This window comes from Chiroxiphia lanceolata, chromosome 8 (assembly GCF_009829145.1).
Source record: "Chiroxiphia lanceolata isolate bChiLan1 chromosome 8, bChiLan1.pri, whole genome shotgun sequence".
NCBI classification, from domain to species: Eukaryota; Metazoa; Chordata; class Aves; order Passeriformes; family Pipridae; genus Chiroxiphia; species Chiroxiphia lanceolata.
In genome coordinates, this window is record NC_045644.1 from 34,226,988 (window position 1) to 34,239,801 (window position 12,814).

Consider the following 12,814-nt stretch of genomic DNA (forward strand, 5'->3'; position numbering starts at 1 on the left):
GAGGGTGGGGAGGTGCCCTTAGTCCCATCCCAGCAGGAATGCATCTCCTGCTTACACCGCTTCATCCCTTCCTGTCCTTCCCGAGGAGTGCCCTGCACATGGTGGTGTCACCAACAGCCCTTGCTGAGGATGCTTGGAAAAGCAAAAGAAGGCTGGAGGCCCCCCCAAAACCAGAAAAGCAAATCCCTAAATCCCTGCTAGTGAGAGAGCTGCGGAGTTTATCCTGTTTTTTCCTGGGTACCAGCCCCTCGCCCACACTCTGAGCCCACAGCCTGGGTGATCTCACTAGAGGACACCACAAGGGAAAAAGCAGAACAAACCCAGGTCCAGGGATGCTGATGGGGACACTGAGAGGCTCCACAGGGGCTGGTGTCCCCCACCCCAGGTCTCCTCCTCACAGCCCTGAGGAATGCACGGGTATGCCCCAGGGAAAATGCTGGCAGGGCTCAGTGCTGGGAATGCTGACCATTTTCCCAGCACAAATCTCAGACATCCAGTGTGAGATCCACATCCTCAGTGGAGCTGCGTTTGGGATCCCACGCCCCTGTCAACACTCGGATTTCAGCATCACACAACAGGTGAGCAATTGCTTCCAGCCCAGCCAACTCCAGAGAATATCACCCAAAGGTGCCACCAGGATTCACACCCTCCCACCCCAGAAACTAGGGGTCAGTGACCTGGGGACCTCCATCTTCCTGCTTTTTTGCTTTCAAAAGCCATCTAAATGCAAAAATAACGGGACAAAGAGGTCAGGTGTGCTCAGGCCAGGCCAAGAAAAGTCTTGGGAAGGGGTTAGCACCTCAGTGCTCACACAGGGACATAATCCCTGAGGAATGGGAACCTTGGGGTGGCTCATCCCCAGCAACAGCTTGGGAAGATGATGTGACTGATGCTGAGTATCATCTGCAGGAAGCCTGTTTCCAGACATTTCACCCATTAAGATCAAACCCAAATATCCCAGGACTAATAGAAAAATCCACAGAGGTGCACTGGGATGCTGGGATGCACTGGGAACCTGTTGTTCCTGGGAATCTCACTAGCAGTCAGGTCACATCGCAAGGCTTTTCTTTACACCCAAAGGAGTTATGAGCTTTTTCCTCCTCCTCTCTTCCCTCAGCCAGAGCTGTGATTCTCAACTCCAGGCACTGCAGCGTGCAGGAAAACAGTAAATATCCCCAGCCCCGCGATAACATCTCCAGAGCTGGCAGGGAAAAGGAAGGAGCCCACTCCCTCCATCACCCTTGGCAAGGAACGGTGCTGCACAGAGAGAATCAGAATCCCAAGATGCGAGGAGGAGGAGAAGGAAGAAGAGAAAAAAATAAATATAATCAGATGCATCAAGAAAACAAGATGACCAAGCTGCCTCCTGAGCAAAAATCAGTGAGGGGAAAAAAAAATGCACGAGGTCAGTCGTTTAAAATCCATTTAGGAAAATTGACTTTCCATTTCCATTTAACACAGCACTAAGGGAGAGCGGTAGGACATTTGTCATAATCCATTAACTGCTCTTTTGGAAACAATGAATTAAACTCCGGGCTAATTTCTCTCTCTCTGGCTGGCTCTTCCCCACCTCTCTGCCGCTGGTTATTTCCTCCCCCATCTTGTTTGCAGACCCGTGATTTTCCCAGGCCCTGCGGCGGGCAGGGGGACAGGGAATGCTGAGGTGTGAGCCCCCCCCCCGAGCAGTCCCACACTGCCCCCTGTGCCCACCTCAGGCCCCCGCTCCTGCTCCCCCTCTCCTGTTGAGCAGCCTCTTGCCTGTGTCCTACCGGCAAATATCCTTTATTTTTATTCTCCTTATTTTTTTTTTTAAGTTACTACTCAATTTTTCATCTGCTGAGTTGTTGTTTTGTTGGTCGTTTGCTGTTTTTTTTATTTCAAAAACCGCTTCGATGCCACAAATCTAAATTCCCTGGCAAAGAGGGCTGGCAGGAGATAATCTAACTGGCAACAGAGGCAGCCAACAAAACTTCACTCCTGGGCTCGTGTGAAAACCTCCCTGAAGTGATGCTCCCTGTATCCCTGTGCCATGCAGCCTGCAAAGTCACACCTGAACTTGGCAGCCGGGAAAGGGCACAGGCACCCTCCAAAAATCCACCTGGGGGCTTGCTGGTCACCCATCTCCAGGGCAGGGGTGGCTCCTGGGTTTTGTTTAAAAGAATGACCCACGAAGCCTCAATGTCCCTAAAGAAGCCAATTTTCAGAAGGTCCTTCCCCTATGGAGGTGACACCCCGAAGTGCACGTCCCTGATCCCAAACCATGACCAAGGAGAGGTCCTCCTCCAGCAGTCAACACCAAAGACATGTTTTCTTCCACCTCAGTGCCACTTTGGTGATGCTAAACCGGACCTCAGGTCATCCGAGAGGATCCGGGAGCGGGGAGGGGATGAGTCATGGCTGGATGGGGATGAAAATGCCAGGTTTGTGACTCACCAGTGATCATCTCCAGTGGGATGGGTGACGCTCCAGGCTGTGATGGGAGCCACCTTGGCCCCCCAGCACAGGGTCTGGGGGTGAAACACCCCTGGAGGTACCAACAACCTGCTGGGTCCCATCCAAGCCCCTGCTCCAAGAGGGGGGGTCTGCCCAAATAAATGCTGTGGATCTCAAGCTCAACACTTCAAGGTTGTTCTCATGGAGGCACAGTGGCTTTGGGGATGAGGGTGGTTGGAATACTATGATGTCCCCATCAGATACAGCATCTGCTTTTGGTGGCTACAAAAACCTGCTCAATTTAAGGTTTGAACCCAAAACACCTGAACCTTTAAAGCAAAGAGCATCCTGGCTGCTGGGAAAGTTTAAATCCTGCAAACTGACAACATCTGAGAGATCTTTTTTTCTGGCCAAAAGAGATCTGGGGCCAAAAAATCAGCTCTAACAGGAGACGGGGGAAAAGGATGATGGTTTTTTTGTGGCAGACTCACAACTGGGGCCATGCCATGGAGCCCCAACCCTACAGATCTCTCAGGCTCATGGATGGGAGCAAATCAAGGGGGAGGATGATTTCTCCAACCAAAAATCCAGCTGAAAAAAAAGGCATGTGCAGCTGGGCAGGGCGTTTTTCTCCAGCATGATACGGCCACTAGTATTTAAACAAGCTGGGGAAGAATTAAGGCACAGGAACAACAGGGACTTTGGATAAGAAAAGGGAGGAGAACCATGCTGAGCACATTTATCATAAGCCATCAACCCAGCCTTTCATTCCCCTTCCCGACGCCCGGCCACCCGCCGCATGGGAAACCTCTCACTCGGCTAACACGCACGGGGGGGCCCCCAAAAAGTCCACATTCGGTCGGTAGGGGGGAAAACATGGCTGCTTGTGCCATACGGAGGAACAACTGCTGCTCCTTCTGCCCCGACTATCCAGCACCAACTGCAAAACAACCCAAAAATAAAAGTACTCTCCCAATGGTACAACCCCCTCACCTCCAGAGAGGCCACCTCTGCTCTGCCCACCCGAGGTGACACTTTGGTCCAGTGACCACAGGAGTAGCATGCACAGGAGATGCTTTTGCATGGGAAAGCAGGAGAGGAGCCCTGCACAGCCAGGATTTCCAGTCCCGCAATCAGACAAGCAATAAAACTCCCAGCAGTGACAAACTAATAAATATTTGAGTGTGCGCTCCGCTGACTGCCATCATCATCTCCCTGGCAGACGTCTACAGGGGGTTCCCATCTGCCGGCTTCCCTCCTTCCCTCTGGAGGTGGGTGCCTGCTTCCCAGCTCTCTTTTGGGGTTTTGTTTTCTTTTTTTTTTGTTTTGGAAGTCCCAGGCTGTCACCATCCCACAGTCTCACACTGCTCGGGGCATGGTGTTACGGGGCGGCTGGAGCCTTCAGTACTCGAGATGGAGCCTTCGGTACTCGAGATGGTTTTTCTGGGGGGGAAAAGCCAAGGAGGAGCAGCTCTTGGCTCGACCCGTGGGGCCAAATCCTGATGCCTTGAGGATGAGTGTGGTGGGAGCAGCGAGGTGGAAAAGGGAGGAGGGGAATAGGCACCGAGGGCTTCTTCTCTCTCCCCATCCCTCATCACACGTTTTAATCTGCCGGGGTTGAGCTGGATTATCCGCAGCATCTGTTCCCCAGGGGGTGACCTGCAGATGTTTGCAGCCAGCGCTTGCAACTCCGTTGATGATCGACCGATGATCCCAAGCAACCCACCCACCCCCTCCACGGGGAGCAGCACTGGAGCCGGGATCCAGCCTTACCCCAAACCTCGGCACAAGGGATGGCAAACCCGGAAAGCAATTCCCCTAGGAAAGCAATTCCCTTTGCAGCAATGGCCCAGCAAACCTCCACAGGAAAGCGTTAAAATCCTCTCTCCTGCAATTGTTATCCCTCCAAATATTTGGAAGATTACAGGAGCATTAGTAGCTGCCCATCACCCACGGCCACCATCCCTCCCTCCCCCGTACCAGGCAGGCAGGGATGCAATGTAAGGATGTAAGGATTAAGCTGGGATGCCTGGGTCCTCCGGCTGGGTTTCTCTGACTAAATCTCAGCGGCAGTGGACGCTTAACCCCTTCTGTCTCCACCTCCCCCCATTCCCATCTGCCTCAGGGCAAGCGCTGTTTCAGGGGAAGGCCTGGGAGGCAACGGTTAAACCTGCCAGGTGGGATAAATTCTTCCTGTAGAAATGAAAAAATATATGGCAGCTTATCTCCAGCACCACAGGAGGAGAGTCATCTGCCTTCCCAATCCCCCTTCCCAATCCCCCAGCAGGGATAGGAATGGCTCTGCTCCAGAGACTGAGATGGAGGGGATGCTCTGGCCACTGGCTTGGCCGAAGGAGGTGTCTGAAAGGTTGGAGTGGGACTCCCTCCCTCCCCAAATTCCCCCCCTATTGCTTCCAGGGAGAACTCATTTAGGGATTAGTGCTGTTGCCATTTATGCTCCAGCAGATTTCTATGCTGGAGCCATGGCGTGGCTCACTCCTATCCCAGAATGCCTGCCCCACTGAGGGCATCCCCACTGCCAGCCCCGGAGGGATGCAAAGGCTTCCCATCACATTCCAGTCCATCCCTGAGCTAATGGGGAACCAGAATCACCACTCCAGGCCTGCCCTGTTCCCATGGGCTTTCCATCACAGACTGCCCTCTTGGTACAGTTTTGTGTCCAGCGCTAACACACAGCCAAGCTTTTCATCCTAAAACCACCCTGAGCATCCTTTCTCCCCCAAACATCCTTCCCTGAGATCCCCTTCTCATCCCAAATTCAGCCCCCCACACATGTGTGGTCACCCAACATGATGTCCCATCACTGAGGAGGTGACAGCAGCCTGGGGCATCTTCAAAGGCAAAGTCTCCATGAGGTGAGGCAGTGCCATGCCAAGCCCACTGTCCCTTCTCCAGGGATGCCTTCCACTGGAGCCACAGCAGGGAGAAAGGAGGACCACCCAAAATACAGAGTGTCACTGAGGATGGGTTTGGAAAATTTGAAGCCACTCACATCAAACTCTCCCTGCTGCCTCTTTGCACAGAGCCCACAGAATCCTGTGCCTTCAAAACCCTGGGACTGTTCAAAGCGGGCTCAGGCACAAGCTGGGAAGTGCTGATGAAAGTGAGAGGCAGGGAATGTAACAGGTCCCCAGGGCTGAGCTGGCTGATGTAACCCCCGGCCTCATTAACTCAGCGTGGCTCATTAACCTCTCCCTCGATGGGACAGACCCAAGAGAGGCCAAAAAACTAAGCATGGAACCTCTGGGGGGACCAAGGAAAACCAGTGGTACCTGGCCTCCGAGTTCATTTGGGCTCACACTGACAGAGGGGAAATTTAGGTTAGATTTATGGAAGGAATTCTTGGCTGTGAGGGTGGTGAGGCCCTGGCACAGGTTGCCCAAAGAAATTGTGGCTGCTTCATCCCTAGAAGTGTCCAAGGCCACATTGGACAGGGCTTGGAGCAACCTGATCTAGGGGAAGGTGTCCCTGTCCAGGGAATGAGATGATCCTTAAGGTCCCTTCTAACCCAAACCATTCCATGATTCTATCTCATCTCCAGTCTGGAGCAAGGTCGAATTTTGAGGTCAAAATGCCACTGGGATGACGTGGGGTGCCCCTCCCCGTGGCACCTGACACCTCCCCCAGACATGGTAACTCAGCAAAGGCTGGAGCACAGAAACCCAGCCATCGGTGTGCTGCCGTGTTCAGGGCTGTGCTGGGTCTGCAGAACATGTTGTTCTACCTCTCTGGCCCCTCAAAAAGTGGAACCCATCCCCTCCTGCTCCCACCAGCCAGGAAAGCACCTGGGAGCCTGGCTGCACGGGGTGCATTTGGCCTCTCCATTCTCACCAGTCTTTTATTAATAATTAAACCTGCAAAGAGCCACTTTAACCTTTCCCCCAAGCACCTCTGCCTGACAAATCAGCTCCTTTTCCCCCACTGGCTGCCCTCTGCCAGGAGCTTCACAGTCCCTTTGCATACCCTTCCTACCAAACCTGGCATCGTCCAGCGCCACTCCTTCACCCCATCACCTCCAGCTCCTCCCAGAGCCCACCCAGCTCGGGACAGACGGACAGCAGGACAGACAGGCATTTCCCAGTGGGTTAGCACTCCCTCCCACCCGGCGACAGGCAAGCTTTATAATTAGAGAGCATTCCTCCCCAGTGTGGGTAATGAGGGGGTGCACCCAGCCAGCCCTAATTACACCCTTGGAAAAAAAATAAGCAGATTTCCTCCTCTCCCAGCCAAAGGAAAAGCCTGCAGCCGGCCTATCTCGCTGCACACCTTTATTAAACTGGGACTGGATGGGGAAGGGGAAACAAAATAAAGAAAGCAAAGTCTGTGCTGAAAAAAGGGTGGGTAGGAGCAGCTGGGCAGCACCAAGAATGTGCCTGCATGCAATGGCCTTATGGATCAAACAACACTTAAAGACAAAAATATAAAAATAAATCAACGTTTTAGCTAAATTCTCAGGTCAGGTTTTTGCAAAGCAGCCTGAGAGGTAAAATAAGGCAGGGTACCCTCACACAGTGGATCCAACCATAGCGTCCCTGCACATCCCATGGCAGCATCCCTGCACATCCCACCACAGCATCCTCGGGAACCCCAACTCAGCACCCCTGCCCATCTCACAGCAGCCTCCCTGTGCCCCTGCCAGCCATGACTAAGTGGGTCCAACCCAAATCCCAACCATCTCCAACCCCCAAAAGGAGAAACACCCAGGCTCTGGCAGCAACTTCCCTTGCTGGGAGTTGGGAAGAGAGAGATTCATCTTGTTGATTACGCATTACGTCGGAGTATTTATGGAGCCACTACTCTTTTGTTTATCTTTATGATTATTATAATCAAAGATGAAGCCTCCCGAGAAGTGTAAACAGCTGAGATCCCTTATGGTACAAACCTCTTCATTTTTCATTATATGGATTTATAACACGACACAGGCAGATTGGAGTAAATTGTTCCTTATTTCTGGTTTTAACGGAGCAGAGCTGTGAGCTGCGCAGATCCCCGTAAATACCCGCGGAAAAGAGAGCGAATTAAAAAAAAAAAAAAAAAAAAAGGAAAGAAAGGCAGAAAAAAAGGAGGAGGAATTATGTAGCAAATCCCTGTTACACTCTATTGTGCTCACTTCTTTTGTGCTGTTTTATACATTCCCTTCAGGGAAGCAGTTATGTTGGAAAACTATCTCCAAATTTCATCTAGCGCTGGTTCTTGTTACGGGCACAGACACTTCCCTTTGTGCTATTTTAATTCCATTGTCACGGTCCTCTTGTAGGGTTTGTTCTATTTACTAAGCTACAACATTATTTTTAATGGACACAATAATTATATGAACTTTTTTATTTATTTGCTTTGGCTCATAAAAGAAAAGAGCCAGCAGCAGAGAATGCGGTAACGTGCTGTTTATTCACATGTACGGCGTGTGCTGGGTTTCTGTTGTGAAAAGAATAATAATTTCAACAAGAAAAGAGAGAAGGGAAAAGAAAACAAGGAACAAACAGGGACTTGTTGCCCTGGTTAGCGCCAGAAAGTCCAAGGAATTATTAATTATCTTTCAAACTGCAGTAAACCAAGTGCGAGATGGTATCTCTCCTTGGAAAATGGAAAAAGGGAAGGAAAAGAAGGGTGTCCTGTTCAACTGAGCAGTGCAGTTTTAAAATGCTAACTCCGTGCGAAGGAAAGTTCCCGGTTTTGCAGAGAGAGAGCAATTTCCCCTTCACTGAAATCACACACATATTTCAAAATGTAAATTCCCCAGCATTCCCTCCGAGAGTGCAAATTTCAGCTGGGGGTTCTTTTTCCCTGACCATGCAAATCCAGAGGCGGCTGCCTTGGCTTTGGGCACAAAAAGTGACTTTAAACCAGCAGCGAGCAGGGCTGGGAACTACCCACTGCTCCTTGGGAAGAGAAGGATGCTCTGCTGCCCAGCAGGCACCATCCCAGCTCTGAGCATCCCTCCCTGAACACGCGCATCCCACCGGACCATGAGCTGGAGGGCAGCAGCTTTCACCCTCTGAGCATGCTGATGCCAAACATTTGGGGGGTGTGGGGGTGGGAAACAACCCAGCCACGCTCTCTAAAAGTGGCTCACAAGGTTTGGTGGTCCTGGGCGGTGGTACTTGTGTCCCAAAATCCAGAGGAGGCGGCTGTGTGTGTCCCAGCCCGAGGAAGCCAATGTGGCAGCATGAACCCAGCGAGGCAAACCAAAAAGTTCAGGCAGCTGGCTGCAAAGAGGGGACCTTCTTCGTAAAAGGAAGAAGAGAAAGCTGGGGATTTTGTGTTTGGTTTTTTGTGGGGATTTCTTGGGGTTTTGCCTTTTTTTTTTTTGTTTTGTTTTGTTTTGTTTGTTTGTTCCCATCGTTTTTGTCTTTTTCTCACTCACTCTCTCCTCCCGCCAGCCCCGGGAAGCCAAAGCTGGCTGGAAGGATGCTCCCGCCGCCTCCAGCCAGCCTCTCCGCAGGCCCCTCGCCAGATGCTGCCCTACTTTTCCCGATGCTTTTCCCACTGTTCTCCCGCCGCTCGCTCGGCAGGCGTGGGCTGGGAGCAGCACCCGCTCCCCGGGACCCGCAGCACCCACTCCCCTGTGCCAGGCACCCAGACCCAGCACCCAGGGGTCACCTCCCACCCTGCCAGACATTCCAGTTCCACAAGGGAAGGTGCTCGGGGCAGCACTGTCCTGATTTGAAATAATTTCAATCTTCACATTATTATTCAATCATTAAAAAAACCAGCAAAAGGAAAGGTCCACTCCATGCCCCGAATTCCCCATTAATTCAACTGGGGGAGGAACATCACAAGAGCGGCTGATTAAGGTCCCTTTATTAAACAGTCTTTAAAGTTGCCCTTAATCTTTCAGATTTGTTGCTATGATAAAAAAAAACAACACTAAAAAAAAAAAAAAAACAAACAACCACCACAAATGGAGTCTGGTAATATTTTGCTTTTCATTGTCCTTTCTCTGCCCTTTTCTTCCCTTCTCCTTTTACTGAGAGGACAAACAGAAGGAAAAAAAGGGGGGAGAGGGAGAACAGGGATAGAAAAAGATTTAAGAGAAAAAAAATAATCCCTGCTGATGCTGAATGTCAAATATTAAGATTTTTCTTTCCCCCCACTTTCAGTAATATCCCCCAAACAATCAGCGAGACTAGCTTAGAGGACAAGGCTTCCCCATCCCTTCTTCCCTGTTAGGATTTAATCCCTGAAGCCAAGAGCAGGTAGGATGGAGAGCAGGTACCCAAGACCAGGGCCTGGTGTCCCCATCGTGGCATAGAGGGAGGTCTCTGGCCAGTTGCAAAAGGATTTTAGCAATTACCTTGACTAGTTTTATTCCTTTCCCTCTAAACCCCGCAGCCAGCTGGGCTCCCAGTACTTCACGCCCGCTTTTACAGAGAGAAAAAAACCTGGGATTTGATCAAAGCTGGGAGGTTTTGGTGTTTTTCTGGTGGGTGGCTGTTTTTGGTGCCTGGTATTGCTGCCTCACCATCCAGAGTGGGAGCAGAAACACCCCACGATCCAATGGAAGGAAACCCCTACAAAAAACAAAGCCTTTTGCCCTCACGCTCCCATTTCCATCGAGCTGGGAAGCCCTCAGGAGCTTCCTAGCGTTGTTTGGCACCCTCCTCCCCTCCCTGGCACTTCAATACCAGAGGACCAGTTTCTTCCTTTCTCACTGCCGGGAATTTCCACCTTTTCTTCTCTGGACACAGCCCCTGTTCCCACAGTGCTGAGCTTCTCTTTCCTCCCTTTGTCCTCTGGCACACACACTCCTGCTCTGCCCCAGGGACCAAACTCTGGCTCCCAGGTGGGCCAACCTCCCACGAGCATCTTTCCCTTCTCAGCATGGGTACCACTTGGTGCTGGAGGTTCCAGGGCTAGAAATGCCCCAATTTTGGCGGTCTGTGCCACCCCATATAGGTGGGACTCCACCTGGAAGTGTCCCAACTGATGCTGCAACACATGTGGACCAACAAATTGGATACACCAACAAGCAAATCAATGCTCCCTCCCTCACCTTCCTCTCCCTCCCTTGGTGCTACAAGATCCCAAAGTATTGACAAAAACTGCCCTAAAAAATATGCAAGACTGCCGAATTAAATAAAGTTTGGGATGCTGAGTCCAGGTTTGTTATGGTCACAAACACAACCTCACACACGGCTCGGGTGGATGCAGGACATCCAAGGCAGAGCAGCGAAATGTCTCTTGAAGGGCTCAGAGGCACCTCCGAGGGATGCACAGCAGAGAGAGAGACCAGAGGTGATCCAGAAAGGTCTCAGGGGAGCAGGGGCAAAGGATCACGCATACTGAACGTCATGGAAAAAGCAGGAAAAAAAAATCACGGTGCCCCCCAGCCTCATCCTTTTCTCCTCTCTGTCCCCCAGCGGCTGCATTTCCATAAGCGATCTGCACTAATTGCTTTAACTACGGTCGTGCTGTGGGTAATCAGAGTCATTAGGTGACCTCTGCTCCGGGAGGGCAGCAGGGCTGGTGCAGCTCCCCACGTCCAGCACCACGGGGCAGCCTCCCCCCGGAGCAGGGCACGCTCCTGCATCCCTCCCCCGTGCTACAGGGATGGAGCTTGGCTCCAATTTACTCTTCCCTGGAGCCCAATCAGTAAACGGCCCCCCCTCCTGCCCTGCAGCGGGGAGTCTGGATCCTCCTGCCGCAGCAGGGATGGATCCTGAGGATTCCCGGTTGGACCAGCCGCCAGCAATGCCACGGCACCGGGAGCTGCCACCACGGGTGCCAGCTAGACCGGGGCTGGGGGCCGTTGGGCTGGGTCCAAACAAACATGTACAAGCACCTGAACCCCCCCCCCCAAATCCTCCCCAAACTGTATTTCTGAATGCAGAAAATAGGTATTGCCCCATCCCCATCCTGGGCAGGGGGACAGGAGGGAAGAGCTGTCACTGCCCAAGGGACACTGGTCTCTAAGGCTAAGCACCAGCCATGCACCAGCCTGGACCTGCTCCCTGGCACTCCCAAAGCACCCATGGATGGCTGTGCTGAGGGGTTTAGCCTCAGAAAGTCCCGGAGGTCCTGCACTGAGCCTCCTAAAGTAACCCTGTCCTCGCTAAAGGATATGTCTCCTATGAAGACAGGATGGGAGAGCTGGAATTGTTCAGCCTGGAGAAAAGAAGGCTCTCGGGAGACCTCAGAACCCCTTCCAGTGCCTAAAGAGGCTCTAAGAGAGCTGGAGAGGGACTTTAGACAAGGACCTGGAGGGACAGGACAAGGGGGAATGGTTTCCCATTGCCAGAGGGCAGGGATAGATGGGATATTGGGAAGAAATTCTTCCCTATGAGGGTGGGGAGGCCCTGGCACAGGTTGCCCAGAGAAGCTGTGGCTGCCCCATCCCTGTAAGTGTCCAAGGCCAGGTTGGATGGGGCTAGGAGCAACCTGGGCTAGTGGAAGATGTCCCTGCCCATGGCAGGGGGTGGAATGAGATGAGCTTTAAGGTCCCTTCCAACCCAAACCGTTCCATGATGTCCATCAACATGTGACATGTTCAACCTCCTGCATGCACAGCTCAAAATGCAAAAAAAAGAAATAAAAAAATGCTGCTTTAAAACACAAGCAACCCTCTCCTAAGGAGATGGGACTCCAGACCCCACAGCAGCCTGTCCCCACAGGCATGTGGGCAGTGGGGTCCCTTCCACATACTTGACATCCAGGCTGGGAGGTGTAAGGAAACATCCACACTTCCAGGAAAACACACTGCAGCTCTGCTTCTGCCTGTCCACAGGGACCCATTACACTAACAGTGTGTCCATTCAGCCTGATATATAAATTACTAATGTAAATTAATGGATAATTGAAGCCCTTTAGTCCTAAATATTTAAATTATTTAACAGGCAATTAAGAGAGAAGGAGAAAGAAAAGAGGAAAAGGGGTCTTAACCCCAACAGGCAGGAAAAACAATATAAATGAAGTGAGAGGAGTGCAGAAAGAGCTGAACATACACATTTTAAAGGGATGCTGCCAGGTTCACTTTGTTTGAGTTGGGAGGGTGTTAAAGTGGATGCTCTGAGACCCAGGGGGACAGAGAGGAGATCATCCACTAAGCAACCCTGCTGAGCAGCAGGACTGATCCTGATCCAGGTGCTTTTCAGGATGGGAGAACTCGATTGGCTGCATTTGTAACAGCTCCTGGTTATACCACAATCACCAGAACTTCCTGACATGCCAAAACAATACTTTTGAGATAATTTTTTTTCATCCATTCTACCCCTAAAATGAAAGCGTTCCTTTAGGTAATACCATTTCTGACCCCTTTGTTAACCTGACTCAAGCACAAACACCTTTATTCCAAGTGTTTTCAACTCCTTTTTTCTTTTACAAGTGGTCGATGTGGCTATTTCACTCTCTGCACCCTCCACCC

General features: G+C 51.5%; 1 protein-coding gene across 2 annotated transcripts in view; it reads right to left on the reverse strand.

Moving 5' to 3' along the window:
• UNC5B (unc-5 netrin receptor B) overlaps nucleotides 1-12,814 on the reverse strand; it is a 53,646-nt gene that overhangs the window by 16,518 nt on the left and 24,314 nt on the right. The window lies entirely within an intron of this gene.